This window comes from Xiphophorus hellerii, chromosome 4 (assembly GCF_003331165.1).
Source record: "Xiphophorus hellerii strain 12219 chromosome 4, Xiphophorus_hellerii-4.1, whole genome shotgun sequence".
Classification (NCBI taxonomy): Eukaryota; Metazoa; Chordata; class Actinopteri; order Cyprinodontiformes; family Poeciliidae; genus Xiphophorus; species Xiphophorus hellerii.
Genome location: NC_045675.1, coordinates 17,211,577 through 17,228,279, shown reverse-complemented (window position 1 = coordinate 17,228,279; position 16,703 = coordinate 17,211,577). Strand labels below are relative to the sequence as shown.

Sequence of the window (16,703 nt, the reverse complement as noted above, 5' to 3'; positions counted from 1 at the left end):
GCTGGGTTTCCAGCTGGCTTTATCTAATGTGGAACACCCGCTTATAAAGAATGCTGGAGGTTTCGCTACATCTTACTACTCTCCTTATATTACTAAATATGGCTTATGGCCCCTCTGCAATGAAAACGCTAACTTGCTCATTCTAGCCCAAGTTACGCTGTCATCTTCTTAATTGGTCTGGATGACATACAAAGACATGTGCCTCCTGTGATGCAGGTGATCCAGCTGAGGGTGAGATGAGAAGGGTGCTTGTGTTGAAAGGAGTTGTGAGGTTCAAAGTAAACAGAAGGAATGAGGGGATAGAGAGGCTCTTCTTAGCACAAGCCCCTAATCAGTACAGTCAACACACGGCAGATTGGGTTCACAGCTTTCTCTTCGTACTCTCACGCCGCTTCTGTCCTTCCATCACCAAAACCGAATCCCTTCAATCAGCTCCAATTTCCCTGCTTTCAATTTAAGGGGATGTGGGATAAGAATGTATTGCAAGAAAATGCCAGGTAACACAAGCTGGGCTTACTCTGAGGCAAGGAGATTCTGGCTGAGGAAAATTACATTTTTTTTGGCCGTAAGATATGATTCCATCAATAAGCAACCCTTTCAAAAGCAACACATTGAATTCATATTTTATTTAGAAAGAGTTGAAAGTTTCTGTTTCTGTTGGGAGATGTGTCCTGTGGGCTGTCAGTGACCAGTAACAGAGACACTTATGGAGAGTCCTTGGGTTTTCAGTGTGGAAAGTTTGTAAACTCTGGAGGACCAAATTACCCCAGGGAGTAGAGACATTTTTCTCCAGTGCCTTTCATTGTCCTTTGATTATAGATTCTCTTTGTCAGTCTCAACATTTCCCAGCAGAAAAGTGTCTTCAGTGTTAACAAGCTTTTGCCATCAGTCATCAAAGGAGCACACAGGTTAGCTGCAGCCGAGCAGACTAAAGAGAAGGTCATTGTGGGTGAAGAACAAGAAATGTGCTAAATGTGTTTGTATGTAAAGGAGAACCTCTGCTCTAGCAGGGACATGGTACCACGCCTTCATTAGCGACAGGACCCAGAGGTTCCACCAGGGAGGATGGTGGCATTTCAAACACTAATGTTTTGGCTTTCCAAGACTCCTGGGCTGCTGATTTTACAGCCACAAAACACTGACCATTAGTCAAACAAACGCATCAAATCCTATGCTAATCCCAGGGCAAGAAAAAAATTCTCCACCATGACAGACAATAGAGTCCTCGGAGTTATGAAGCATCTTTGTTTTTCGGTGTCTGTGATGTGTTGCTGAGTGTTTCTATTGACCTGCGTTTTAGATGAGCCACTCCAGGAACGCTTCTGCTCTGCCTGAAAGCTTTCTTCTTTGTCACTGAGGTCTCTGGAGTCGGCCAAAGTAAAACAGGGAACATGTAGTCACAGATGGCTTGTACAGGCTTGCTGTTCCTCTTTTGGGAGAGGAGCAAAGCCAGGAGCATCACAGTAACGAGATGATGGACTCCATACGTTGACTGAATTTCAGCCCTTCAAGCAACTTTTGTTCTTGAAAAAGAAGAAAATTATTCTTTGGTACTAGTAAAACTAACATCAAAATAATCTAAAACATATACTGTTCTAATTTTCTGTTTCAGTAAACAGCAGTTGGACTGTATAAATCTGTTGAATAATTTTTCATGTTGTATAACTTCATTATACAACTTTCCAAAGCAAAAAGGAAACAAGTACTGACAAGTTATCATTCTGTGACCAGCAAAATATCAAGATTGTCTAAAATATTCAGTATTCTTGAATTTGTAAGTAAAAATATCCTTATATATAGTGATTGAAAACACTGCACATTTTTCCCACAACAAAATGTGAGGGAAATTATGAAATTTATTATTGAGCTACATAAAGTTAATAATAGATTGTTTGAAAATTGTAATGTTTGCATTTGTACTTTATCAACTTGACAGAAAATGCTTGAAAATGTAGCTTCTCTTTGAATATCTGGGCTAATATTTAGATGGAAATATGTTGAATAGTGGGGACATTGTGATGATGGGAAAGATAGAAAGATAGAAAATTGTCAGGAAAATGTGAATTATTTCTAATCAATATCTACAGCTGTAATATCAAAATGAGATTTTCCTGATGTCGTACAGTGAGCAACTCTTCCAGCCTAGGGTGAATGAACAGCAATTTCAGAAATTGTCTGCTTTTCTTGGTTTTACCTCAGAAACAGCATGTTTAATATCCTGCCACGAGTCCTTTGTTGTATTAAGGTCCAGAGACATGGATGGTCACTTTTAACATGCTAACAGGTTCAAAGATGCTGCTTGCCTACTGGTGTGTTTTGGGTTGATCTTTTGTTGAAACACAAATTTCAAGGGCATTTACTTTTTGGCATGAGACAACATGTCCTCTTCAGGTATTCTGAAATATTCAGACTTATACATGATCCCTGGTGTGTGAATTGTCCCAACACTATAGTGCGAGAAACATTCCCATAGCATAATGGTACATGTACTGTGGTTTGAATTCAGCTGGTATGCTGTCTGATAAACTGTCTACACCTGCACCATTGCTTCCATCAGTCCAAAAAAGGGTCACCATTTCACTTCAAACTATTCAATGTTTTCTGGAAAATTGTAATGTATTCAGTGAATTAGGTTATTTTTTCAATGATAGGATTTAGCATGGGCTTATTGCCAATAGCTTGGCTAAACTTTGATCAATTTGAATAGAAGTTTTCAGTTTTTTTCTATGTGATTTTGATTTCCACTTAAGAGATTTGACATCCATTAAGCACAGCCTCCTTTAATTTTCTGCAATACTTCACTTTTGCAACCACCTGCTTATTTAAAGTAAACAGTTCCTCAGAAAAATGTGTAGAGTTTACTCAGATTTTTAAAGGAATGCACTACAACCAGCCTGTAAGACATTCACTGCCTTTGTCTTAAAATAAGAGCAACCAGTTTGACTTCTGTTGTCAAAATAAGCTCTTAAATTAGATTCTAAATGGAACCAATTTGAACAGGCAAAATGTTCAGTGTCAGCTAAATCTGTGTCAACTATACAAAATAACGTACATGTTATGACTGTTGTGTCTGTTCTCTATTACACCTATTGGTAATATAGTTATGCAGAAATAACATTTCTGCCATAAACAGTGGTTCAGGTAGTGATAATGGACTACTGTTAGCTTAAATGCTACACTATAGTGACATCAAATCTTTTTAGTCACAGTTCAATGTTAAGCACTGTAATAAACTAAACTAAGCAAAAATATTCATTGACGTTTATAGTTAAAATAAAGCTGGAAGAGATGTGAACGACAATACTCTGTTTTACCATATACCTTTATTTTCCTACAAGCTCAGGCTTGAGACCAATGATCTTAATCTGATGAGCTCAATCTGATGAGCTCAAGCTTTGAAAAATACAAACACTGAAACTGTGCATTAAAATCTCCTGTGCATCACAGAGTAACAGTCACTACCACACTTAAGCCATTGTTTTATTTTCAATTTTTAAGAGTTTGGTTCTAAGAGGGAATAATATGTAGTTTATGATGTAGATTAAAGTAGTCTGTTTGAGAGAGTAAAGCAACCTTGGGGGCACAGCTGTTGCTGTGAGACATGATCATAACCTTTATTAAAATAAAGCAACCCTCCCACACTGCCACTAATGTCTACACCATACATGGTCTCATTGTATGCTGAACACACACAACAGCCAGGAAGGAGATAAAACATAATGAAAAAATGTATGAGCAAAACAAAAAGGAAAAAAGCTAAGCTAAAAATAAAACACATTTGCAAATAATTGGGATTTCAGAGATTTATGTGGAATTACAAGGAATCATATTTGTTAGATCAGAGATATTGTGTAAAAACTATTTTTGAGCTTAATATACAGTACAGACCAAAAGTTTGGACACACTTTCTCATTGAACTCATGAGACTTTTGGTCTGTACTGTATATATGTAATGCCATTCCCTCATCAAAAACATACCTGGAGGATTACTTTGATTCTGTCATGTATGTTTGAGAAATCCTTTGAATTCCCGTGGCAACCATTCAGGGTGCCTAAACCCTTGCTCGTACAATGGGCCACCTTCTGGAGCTGCAGTTTCCTGCCAAGCTTCTGCCTCACAGAGCAGTACTCCCAAACACGTTTCAGTCTCCGCTCAAAGAATCTATAACTAAACCTAAACCTAAAAGTTAAAAAGTGATGAGCAAGGAGTGATACACTTTTCCAAATTACACAGCCTGGGATAATTTTGTCAAAGCGCAGCGCAAAAATATTAAAGTCAGAGAAGTTTTAGAATAAATAAATGGAAATCCAAAGTTATTGTGTTTTTTATAAGTCACATTTGTCTCTTTTACCCGTTGATTCACTCACAAACTTTTATGGGAGACAGAATTACAAGGACGATAAATGGTCTGTGCTTGTATTACACTTTATCAAGTCCAGAGGACACCAAATTATCCCATTCATGTGCATATTCGCACACTGATGGTGGTAAGCTACAACATTGTAGCTACAACCGCCCTGGGCCAGCCTATCACCTACAGAATAACACCTTACTTATTCTGCTGAATATGCCCTCCTTGAAAGTACAAGTCCCAAAAACTCTTAGTGCCACTAAGAAAATCTGTGGCTGAAATACATAATGAAAATACTTCTCTGTGGAAAGTGAATACAGTCATATTCAATAAGTTTGAGTATGTGTTCCAGTGAGGCTCGTTTGGCAGATTAGAAGTTTCTTTTTGGAAATGCCAACCTTTAAGCAGGTAGTAACCATAATTTTTATTGAGCTGACATTACTGTATTTATTTACTTTATTGGTCTGATGTAATACTCTAAACTTAAATGTTGTGTTTTCATTTAGTAAGTAAAACGTAATCATAAATATTACAAATATTTATGAGTGTATGTGTAATTAATCTATACATTTTGTTTCACTTATTAAATGACTGAAATAAACAATTCAGTAAATTTATTTGTGGGTCTGTAAGATGATCATCTTACATTCCAATCTGTAAGATACAAGTATATCTTGTATCTTATCAGAATTATTATCTGATATAATTCTGTCTTTACCATTGAATCTAATTTCATATTATTTCATAGATAACTCATTGCATGCTAGATTGATTACAATCAAAAATATTCTTAACACATAACAGAACATTTGTGGTTAAGAGGTTGAATCATAAGTTAAACTTTATTGTATTATAATTTAAACTATCAGTCACTGGGGACTTTTGTCAGAACCGATGCTCCTTTTTAACTTAGTATTGTGAGCAGGAGATGCAAGACAACACGAAAATGCCGTTTATCTGAGGGCTGTCACTTTCTTAATACTTATTGGAAGAGCCATTAGTTCTCAAACAACGCCCAGTTCTTTCTCAGATGATGAAGGTAATCATTTTTAATAATGATAATGCATTTTCCATCTTCATTTTTCTTTTTAATAATACTGTTTGCATACAGGTTGTCAGACTTGTTATGTTTTGTATGTTTCCATTGTGAGGCTGCCACCAAATGGGAATCCATCTTACTGTCAAGATTATACACAGGCACACACTTACTTCACAGATTTACTTAAAAAATATTTACTATATAATTTGTAAAGACAGTCCATACTCATTGTGGGTCTCTATTTCCCTGAAAGCTTCAGCCCCACAGCCATTTTCTACTCGTCAGAGAGGGTGACTGTGAGTACACCACTACCATCACAATGACCTTTCCACAAGCCTGGGGAGCAAGCAATGCAGAGGAGAGGCAATAAAAGTAATGAAAGAAGCAAAGGCAATTAAAGTGGTGTGTGTGAGGGGAGCATGGCAGAGATGAGCCTAACTGGAGGCAGCCCTGGAATGCTGTATAGCTCCATATCCCCCATAATCCCTGTGTGATCGCAGATCAGCCCCAGTCTGATCATCCACCTGCAGCATCCACCAGCTAAGCCATTAAAAAAAAGCTCAGCCATGCACATACTTTACACACAAACACACACACATTAAAGTGATCAGACAAACACAGACATGCACACAGGAAATTTAATTACAATAGATGCCACACAATATCCACTGCAAAACAAAGGGAGGAAACAGCTAAAAATATATTATCAAACACATTCAGGCAGAAACACTAACATGCCATCTCTCACATATTCAACACTCGACTAGTAAATGAGTGCTCTTTCCAGCCCACCGCAGTGCAATTCCTCCATGCAGCCAGCAAGAATCATTAATGCCCTTCTTCTGATGCTCCCACACAACCAACAGCAATTATTTCTAAAAGCAAAAGTGAAAACAGAAATCACAAAAAACATACATGGCACATAATCATTATTATTATTATTTTGTCAGGTTGGTTGTGTGGGGTATTGAGGAGGGGGCAGAATCTTGGACTTCATCTTCTCTAGCGCAGTTTACTTTCTGCAAAATGACAATAATGCTTTTCCTAAACCAATTAAGAGGCTGCAGCGTTGTTGTTTCCATGTGACATTGACAGCACTTAAGAAAGCTGATGGTAGGCTTTACAGTTCAGCCTGAAATCTGCTCTTGACTCAAGAGTCAGCCAGCGCTGCAGTCTAAGAGACACATGTCTAAGCAATCATACAAATGCTGTCACTCACATCAGTAAAGCAAATGGCACTGCAGAGCAAAGATCGAGTAGAAATATGTACATAAGGACGTGCAAACTGGAACAAAGATCTAACAAACAAAAGACGAAACAAGCACTTAGGCTTCCCAATTGTCTGCATTTAACAATACTTGCCACTCAGGCTTGTGGAGAAAGACTTCATTATCTAATCAGCTTTTGGAAAGCACAGAAGGTCACAGCTTTATGAAACAAAACAAGTTACAATTTAACCAATAAAATCTGTATAGCAATTTTCAATCATGTCAACATGACTGTTTTTCTGGTTACTGTTAGGAATATTGTATCTGCAGTTCATAATCACTTAGTGTTTTTACAATATTTTAATTACATAACATAATATATTACAGAAAGTGTTTACACCATGTATTTACATGCTACTGTGTAGCATTCAGGAGTCCTTGCAGCAAGGGAACTCTATGAAGTAGATATTTTAGACGTACAGTAGTTTGAGCTGCACTGTTCAGGTACTTAATGAAGAACAAAGAGACAAATCAAATAATTTATATGTTTTCGTGTGAGGGTGCCCATCCATCTACAAACTCAGAGCACACAAAGTGCCACTGTGTTAAACCAAAGATAAAAACATCCACCTTTCACCCAATAACACCCCAAGTAACTACTGCTGTGTGACAGTACTATTCAGAGCATTACTTATTATGTTAGTTCAGTTGAGTTGACATATGTCAACCAACTTCTCATAAGACCAAGTTAAAACAAAGGCTACTTCAGGGCTTTTTACAAGACAAACAAATTCATTTCAAATTCAGATTTATATACAGCCAAATGAACTAAATTGACTCAATTATTTTTTTGACACATTGAACAGGTTGCTAATTAATCAAATATAAGCCAATCAGTTTATGTATGCTGCAGAGAGTATAAAGCAAGCAAACGAGCTTTGCACAATAATGCAAGAAATAGATATAAAGAAGCAAGAAAAGAGAAAGAAATGATCAACTACTATATGGGCGTTTGACATGGGCCAGCACATCAAACTGTTGTAAAGCTACTTAGGCATCAGTCATTACCTTAAAACTGGTTTTAATAACTATTGCACACACAGTAAGCAATGAGCAAATTTTGGGTGTAAAGGAGTATTGGAAAATAATGTATGTTTAATAACTAGGATCTGTATTAGGAACAAAAAATCTGGATTGACATTTCCATACTGTGATCAAAATATACATTGTGCCCCTCTGTTCACTGTGACAATCTAAACAAAATCTGTCACTGTCAAAGAAAAATATACTAATTTTCTTAGCCTTAATGTTCTCAGCATAGTTGTATTTGGAGCCTGCAGTACTGTTTTCAAAGTGCTGCTTAAAGCAGGATCCTGGCCAAATGTCTAACCTAGTGCAGTAACTGGTCCACTATTTCAGTCTTTGTTACTAATGAGTGGCTTAATTATCATTTTAGTTTCAAGCTGGGTCTTTTCCTGCTGGCTTCTTCTGCCAGCTGGTCATTTGGATAAAATGAGACATCACATAGACAGCTAGTCAACCAACAACTCTTCCTGGTCACAGACAATTAAATATGGACTATATGCTAAATGGATCTTCACATTTACTTGTTCTTTTAATACAAAACAAAAAGTCCAGGGAATATTTGCACAAGTGCATGTCCTTTTGTTTCTGACTAACTGTCAAAAAGCTACACCATAAACAAAATATATTTCTATTCACAAAGAAAAAGTCAGGCAATGACAAAACAAAACATCTTCAAGGTAGACATCTAATAGAAATTAATTGTTGGTTCTTATTCTGTGAAGCATAGGCCTAATAGTGTTGTATGTTTAGATTGGCACTTAAATTGACCAAAAGTCCCAAACTGCAAAGATAAGCTATGCTGCTAAAGCTGAGATACACAAAATGTTGACAGTAGAACTTTGCTGTGGTTAAAAAGTACAATTCTTTATTAAATATTTCCAAAAGAAAGTTATGAAAAGCTGATTTGGTAATGGCAACTTCAAGACATTGCCTGTAGTCCAATGCTCAGAAACAGTGTAACCCATTCTGACACACAAATTGTTTTAAAATTTTTGAAAACAATTCAAGCTCTATAACAAGGAGGTTGTAGAGCTCCTTTCTGTGCACTTTGATATTAATTGCTGCATCAATACCTTTTGCAAAATTCTGTGTATTACAATTGTTCTTTTCTTAGTAAAGTTGTAAACAAGACAATGTGATAAATAGTTTGAATTTAAAACAACACGATTCAACCCTTTAAGAGTTCATTAGTTTGAATTCACCTTCTGTCTATAGGCGCAGCTGCTTTAGCTTCGTCTCCAGAGACATCTAAAATCATATTTTATGTGAAATACAGTTAGGTAGAACTTATTTTTTGACTAATATTTTTGGCTAACAGCTGATTTGAGCTTTTATTAGAGGAACTTAAACTTGAGAGAAAATACTTTTATTTTCCATAAGATAAAGCCTGGTAGCTCATAACTGTTCTGGCTACATCTGTCTAACATCTGAGGAAACAGTAATGGAGAGTGGACACTCCTCATGTCCTGTAATCAGTTCTTTTATATAAATGGAGCAGCATGTGTGTTGGAGTCATCTGCGGTTTAAGAGTTAGTTTACCTTTCGTTGACTTTTTGTGACAGATTTAAGGACACAGACAAAAGATACAGTTTCGTAAGATCAAATTGGGATTAAGGAGATTAATTTGAGCAGAACAGTTTTTCCATCAGATTTATCTAATTTTCTGAAAGATGTTAAATGTGGTGTGATTGAATCGGCTAACAGATGAATGGTAGGTAAATTGCAACGCTTCAGGCTCCTGTCCCTTTGGTTGGTGTTAAATCATAGACCATCGAATTTCACCACTTGTGAAGATGTGACTCATTTCTCTTGGTTTTCTCTGGGGTTAAAAAAAATAATTACGAGATTGAAAACACAAATTCAGACAAAATTAATTCAATTTGTGAGCATGGCTGGAGGGTAACTGAGTGCTGTATAAATGGTTGCAGCTTGGCTTCAATCAGAAGACAAGCATGGAGGGACAATCACCATTCAGAAATGTCTAAAAGACTTTGTAAGTCAAACAGTTTAAATGTTTTAGTTATTTCAGAACATATGGTTTTGTTCACAAACTTGTGGTGTTAAATACTAATAACCAAAACTCAAGCAAGTTTGTATTTTGCACTATCTAAATAACAACTAATTACAGAAGCTAAATAACATTATTATTTTAGGAATAATAAGTTTGTTATTGAAGCCAAATATAATATTTAAATATAATAAGAATGAGAGAAACATTATACAAAATACATTTTCTTTTCTTCATCCTTTTAATTATTTATTACTGAAAATAATAATAAAAATAGCAAAAACCCCCAATATTTTTAAAATTAAGTTGCCTGCATGTCCGAAAAAGTAAATATTGACATAAAACAGAAAAGTTATACAATTCCAACACAAACGCATTTGTCATGGAGAATGTCAAAGAAGTTAAATATATTCAGGAATTTCATAAATACATTTTGACCTTACTGAGTTATGTCAAAACTTCTTTGAAGTTATTGATCCTTTTTGCTTCTTTTTTTTCTGTTGACCTGGTGATCGAGCATCTTGGCCTATTCCTGCTGAACAAGGCATGCTAACATGCTGCATCCATTTATACAGAAAGAGTCTGTGAAAATTTCAATACAGAGAACAAACTAAAATTCTATAAGAAACATAAACAGAAAATATTTAACTAAATTTAAAACAAATATAGAATTATTAGGCCGTTACACAAATAAAAGGCGCCGTGATTCAAATGTGAAACTGTAAAGCCAAAACTGCAATAATAGAGTGCTGAAGATAAAAAGATTTGAGTCCAGATAAGATTCAAGCAGATAAAACATGCTCAATGAAACCAGCAGTGTGTTTACAGAGCAGCACATTGAGACACTTACTTCCATCAATATATTGATGTTTTGTAATAGGCTCTAAATGACTCAGGCTAGTGACTGCTGGCCAACAAACCTTCTTACTGCTGCTGTTTCTGCAGCTCATTTCAGCACAAATGTGTAAAGAGAACCTGAGACTGCTCTCATAAACTTCTGCTTTATCAAGTTTTACTCACAGAGATATGATACAGCTATCTGTCAATGACACTTGCAGTCAGTGGCTTCTGTTAGTGTAGAGAGGATTACAACCACTTTACTGGTCTCAATTGAACCTCAGGAGTCACCTACGTGAAAATAAAGTTGGTTCAGAGATATGCAATTGATATGCAGTAATTCTACAGAAACATGCTGTGTCACAGACTCCACTAGTGTTTGGATGTGTGTCAGACGCTGCTGGTGGTGAAGAATACTGTGGGAAAAGCCTGGAGGTTTTCCAATGCTCACCTCTCTCCTCCATTGACAAGTGAGGTGTAGTAACAGCTAATCGATGGCTAGTGAATTCCCTGCGTACCCCCCTCGCCCGTCTGATCAATATTCCTGGCAATTAGAATCCCCTATCTGCATGGCTAAAGGGACCTTGGGGTGGCTTGCCAGCCCACAAACACCCAATTTAGTCCTCACCCTATCACTTAATTACTAAATCTGCACTAATGCCTATTGGCAGGTGGCGCGTTTACTCACAGCAGTCCCAGAGGCTGAGTGAACATCAGACCTTTGGCAATGTGCTGGTTAAGATGCTCCTGTCCCACTTTAGCAGGCCAGTTAAACACCTGATTGCACAAGAGGACTCTGACCCAGAATGATCTGCCTATTGAGCCATAGCCCCACATACCCACCAAGCTGCTGAGAAATGCAGGAAATGGGATGGGAGAGAGACCACTGAACACTCAAACAGCCAAGAAAAAATAAAGAATTCAACTCAGACATACACAAAATGTTATCATTAAATCAACAGTCAAATGACTAACTATTATTTATGCTTGTGATCAATTTAGCAGGATAGCATACTTTCACCATAAATAATTGACAAACTTTGCTGAATGATCTAAATGTTAGCATCTCCACTCTTATTCATAAAGGGTACACTGAACTTTTGGCATAAATGCAAAAGATTTGCATTCAGTCAATTACAGAATAACAACAGGAGCCATCCTGCAATTTGTGGTCTCCACCTGACAAATCCAAAGGGTCATAATAAATGAAGACCAAAGTTTAAGTATTTCCAAGTACTGTGAAGAAGTTTAAATGCTTACTTTCAAAACAGTTTGTATTATTGTTGCCTGGATTTGTTTATTGCACAAAGAACACAAGTTGAGGTGATTCAAGTTCAAAGAACACTTGTCAGTCCCCCTTTTAGCATTTAAAGGCGAACGTCTCACAATGTATTGAAACCAGGGCACCAGAGTAGATCACATTATACACAACCTTGACACTGTCTTTCATATTTCTCCACCAAACTAATATGATTTCAATCATCATCTTTCCTATTCATTCCATGATTTAATCCATTTTGAACCACATTAGATGAAGAGTGACTGATGGGATGTGAGAGTAAGGCAAAAACAACAGAAAATAAAGTGAGATATTACAGTTTGACAGAAAAATAATAAAAGATTTAACCTTAAATAAACTGAATTTGGGTTACAAGCATTTAGAACTGCTTGTAGTCATTTCTACAAACCATTGAACTGCATGATAATTTCTCAGACTGAAGGCAGATATCTTACATCATTCCAGGCCATTCAGTTAGTCTGAATGGTAGCCTGCTGGGCCTTTACATGTTATATTGATGACATAATGCAATCAAGCTGCATGATACTGTTTTCTCTATATAGATTTCTATATTTTCAACAGATTTGTCTATGCTCAGTGCAGTAATCCATATATCAGACTACAGTGGAGAGAAGTGTATCAGAGTGCCTGTGAGTGAGTGAGTGAGCCGACTGCTCTATTAATTTGCAGAAAACTGGTATTGGTTCCATTTGCTGTGAGCTCCATTTCAGTGGTATGGCTGTGAGCAGCCTCCAGGTCTCACTCAACTGTGGAAAACCATCTCTAACCACAGCTGTTATCTCTGTCTGACTATATTGGCCACTGATGGGACCAGTGCCTGCAGTCAGCTGTCTGTCTGCTAAAGTCTAAAATCTCTTATAAAGAATTGCTCAGCAAAGACACATATAACTGCAAAATGTTCTTAAGAGTTGCTACAGTAAGTGTAACTTACTAAACAATTAACTTTCTGCAATCAGCAGCATACATGCCTGACAAATCTTTTCTGAGGTGAAATGATCTCAATATGATGTATATTGCACTCCTGGATGCCTTGGGCTGGGGGTGAGCCAGGTGAAGTGAGCACGTGCACATGCACACACAGACACACAAGGCATTGTCACTGTCCTGTCACATAACCATGGAAATGCCCCGAGGTTAAATAAGGATAGGTGCTCCAAGCTTTACATATTGTCTTGAAGGACAGAGCACAGAAGTGCCTGCCTTTTCCCAGCCTCCAGCTATCTGGACACCTGCTGCACTGCACTCACTCAGTGGCATGCCACTAATTTGGAATTTCCTCAAAGATGACATATGTATCAGGCAGAGCAGGAAATGTCCTGGGTCGGTAGGGATCGACTCCCTGACAGGTGTCACCTCCAGTCTGTGCAGGCCTGCCTCAGATGTGTTAACTATTCAATTAACCAGCACATCGCACTGAGTGGGTGCCACCACCTAATTACCTCTGAGACCTTGGCTGTGAATGGAGTAAAATGCGTTCATCTGTGCGCCTGCATGACAGGTCACACATCACAACCACCTTGACATTCACATAGAAAGAGTGTTTTTTTTCTCTTTTTTTGGCGACTGAGACAAAGAGAGAGCAGTAAAAAGGCTCATTGTGTTCTCTTCCATTGTTAGTTACATCTCTGCCTCATCCTAAACCCAGCTCTGGGTGCAAACCAAATGCAGTGAAAACAAAATCCTACTAATGGGAGTAAAATATGACTCAAAATATTAAATGAAAATAAAAACAGTATCATTTAGCAACACTTGAAAATGACTCCCCGCCATGGAGCCTCTTCATCTCACACCATTAAAATAATGAGGTGTCACCGTGCTCCGGCTCCATAGCTACGATGTTGACACCCATCAAGACAAATCTATATTTCATGGCCACTTGCGGATGTATAAATAGCCAAATGAGGTGCACTAACCATCTATAAAACGGCACTAAAAGGTTGCCAGAAGATGGCGAGTGTCATGAGCCAGTTGCTCAGGTAATCAATCTGGTGTGAGAAGAGAAGACAGGGAGGAAGAGGAGAAGAGTGGGCTTCAGTGCAAGGCTGGAGGGAAAGGCACAAGGCAGCACAAGAAGCAGGGCACTAAATCACACATCTACGGTGCAGTCGCCCCACTGACACACAACCACTTCAGCTGACATCAGGCTACCTCGACAGGCTGATGGATCACCACACCACACTCCATTAAAGGCAAACAGGCCCGACGAGCCCTGACATAACAAACAATTAGTCACTGCTGTGGGTACAGACTTTATATGCAAGGGCTTTTCACAGTGGGCACCTTTATTTGGGTAAAGGGAAATGTTAAGTTCACAGTTTTGTTGATTACAACAAAGGCTACCTGCAGATTTTACAACTGCTCAACATATAAAACAACCACAAAATATCGTATGTGATTAATCTCAAAATCAAAGGATGAGCATAATGTTGTATTTCTAGAATTGAAAACAAAAGTTTTTCTCTCTGGATGTTCTGAAAACATTAATCTCTTTTTCAACTCCAACAAAGCAGATTATTTTAAACCAAACTGATTTTATCATTGCCAAAAACTTACATAATAAATAACTAATCAAATGTGCTTTATAAAACATTTTTGTATATAAAAAATAAGCAACAGATACTTAGTTGAGCATCCATGAGTGGGTTCTTAATGCTCAAAATCATTCCAATTTGACATTTTAGCACTAATGAAGACTTCAAAATAAAACTCAGAAGAAGAATTTGCAACAGCTTTCCAAAAAGCAAAAAACTTTCTGAAGGTTGTGAACCTTAGTCAGTTGCACTCAAAAAGGGTTGAATATGGCCGAGAGGAACAGGAGCCGATCAGTGGAGAGCTGTGCATACTGTATCTTACTCTGCTACAGACAGGGGCATTAACGTTATGAGGTTAGCAGTGCATTGACAACCTGCGACCTGGATGATCTGCAGTATTTCAGACCAAGTTTCCATCTTCTTGGCTTTGTCAACCTGTTGTCAGGTTAAAATACTGTTTTCTTTTGCACATTTGATCTCAAAAGCTTTTGTTGTGGCTCCAAGGCAACTCAAATCTACATGCTCCCTTTCTCAAAATAGAAGAGTGTACATTGAACTTTTGGTCCAACAAACACAACTGCTGCTCATATCTGTCTGCCTGTTAACACACAACATCTTTCAACACTTCAAACTCTCTACTTAATCAGCCAAGAAACTACAAGTAACTACAGAGCTGAAGAAACAGGTTTTTTTTTTTAAAACAAAATAATTTTATTGTGTAAGTAAACGTTTGCAATAACCAAGAGGAAGATGGCAGTGGGTCATGATTTGCCCAATTTGTTTTGCTCACCTGGAACAACCATAGTGAAGGGAAAATGCAGAGTGTAAAACATGGGGGCAGCGGGTTAATAAACACAAATTCAAGATTACAGCTGACAGACAGCTGAACAAATTTATGAAGGTAAAGAAAAAGCTAATATACTTTAGTGTGTGCAAAAGAAAAATGATGTTGCTTGGTTCACAAAAATGAAGAGACACTTTTGACCTATAGAAACAGAAGGCTACTGTCACTTGAGATGGATAAATAATGGAGCTCAACGTTGGCTTCATGTATTGCCCTTCACCTTGCAGACCTCACTTGAATATTCAGGTGCATCACTGGCTCCTTTCTCCTTAATAAGAACTAAAGCATGCTCGCAGGCAGGCAGGGCCGCCACTTGCAGGTCCATGGAGAAATTGTTGATTAGCATCAATGTCTCCTGTCTGTCTCCTACCAGCCTCCACACAGCTTTTCTACCTGAATCACTTGAAAAGAAAAAGTAAGCCCACTTTATTTAGTTGGCATAGTGAAATATAGATGTATTACTCTGAAGTTTGCGACAGAATGAGAGTGATGCATTTTCCTTTATCAGGGACCTAATAGACTGTATTTTAAATAACCGAATGACCCTAATCTAAAAACAAAGTGTGATATTATTAACCCCTAATCGTTCCAGCATTCCTGGAGCTCAGTGTCAATTCACTTTCTGTAAGACTAAGACGTCATTAGCAGACATACCCAGGTTGCATGTGGAAATCTGAGGTTGTCTAATAATTTGTGTGTGAGCAGGACAAAACACAAATATTGGTGGGAATTCAGAGACAGAAAGATGTGTACTTACCCAGCATCTTCTTACAGCTCCACTGGCAATTTAATGACAACAGCCCTAGTATACATTAGATTATTAGACTCCAGAGTGCAATATCCCAGGCTGGATAATATTACTTTTCCTCTGGCTGATGATGCATTACAAAAACAGGGAATGGTGTAACAGATGTCTCTTGGGGTAAAAATAATAAATCACGCTGGCTCGCAACACGGTTAAGAAAAAAATGGCACCAAAACACCCGCATGCCCATGAAACAATTCAGTGATTCATCTACTCTGTTCATTCCTGCTGAGCTGCAAGCCTGCAGAGGAAATGAGACAGAGAAGTGGGAGAAAGAGATTAGTTTGCATTTAAATTGAAAACATCATTAAGGCCATAGTCCTAATTGTGTTGTTTTAAAACCAGTAAAATCTAATAATGACTTCATTAGCGAGTAACCGTAATGGTGAGTCTGAGGGTAAAGGGAGAATAAGGACTGAATATGCAGAGAGTCTGTGTGTGTAAAGTAGAAGATGTGACAAGATAGAGGAAAGAGTAAACCAACAAAGGCTGAATCACCGTTTCGATACAAAGCTAACTGCACACAAAACGATGCACCACCAAGGGCTAAACAAGGTAAATAGAATATGAACAAATCTCAGTTGGCTTTTAAGAAGTGTGTGTGTTTGTGTGTATGGATCTATGGCTAAATGTGTATTTCCTGTCATGCAGGAGGGGACTGTTGGAAAAGGGAAGCTCTAATCCATAATACGG

At 37.7% G+C, this 16,703-nt stretch overlaps 1 long non-coding RNA gene across 4 annotated transcripts in view; it reads right to left on the bottom strand.

The window, feature by feature from the left end:
• Positions 1 to 16,703, bottom strand: part of LOC116719128 (uncharacterized) — a 56,223-nt gene that overhangs the window by 3,311 nt on the left and 36,209 nt on the right. For 2 of the 4 annotated variants that reach the window (XR_004339085.1, XR_004339087.1), the window contains one exon: positions 15,963 to 16,251. The exons of the other annotated variants lie outside the window; for them this stretch is intronic. This is a non-coding gene — a long non-coding RNA (uncharacterized LOC116719128). The remainder of the gene's footprint in view (positions 1 to 15,962; positions 16,252 to 16,703) is intronic. 4 annotated transcript variants of the gene reach the window in all.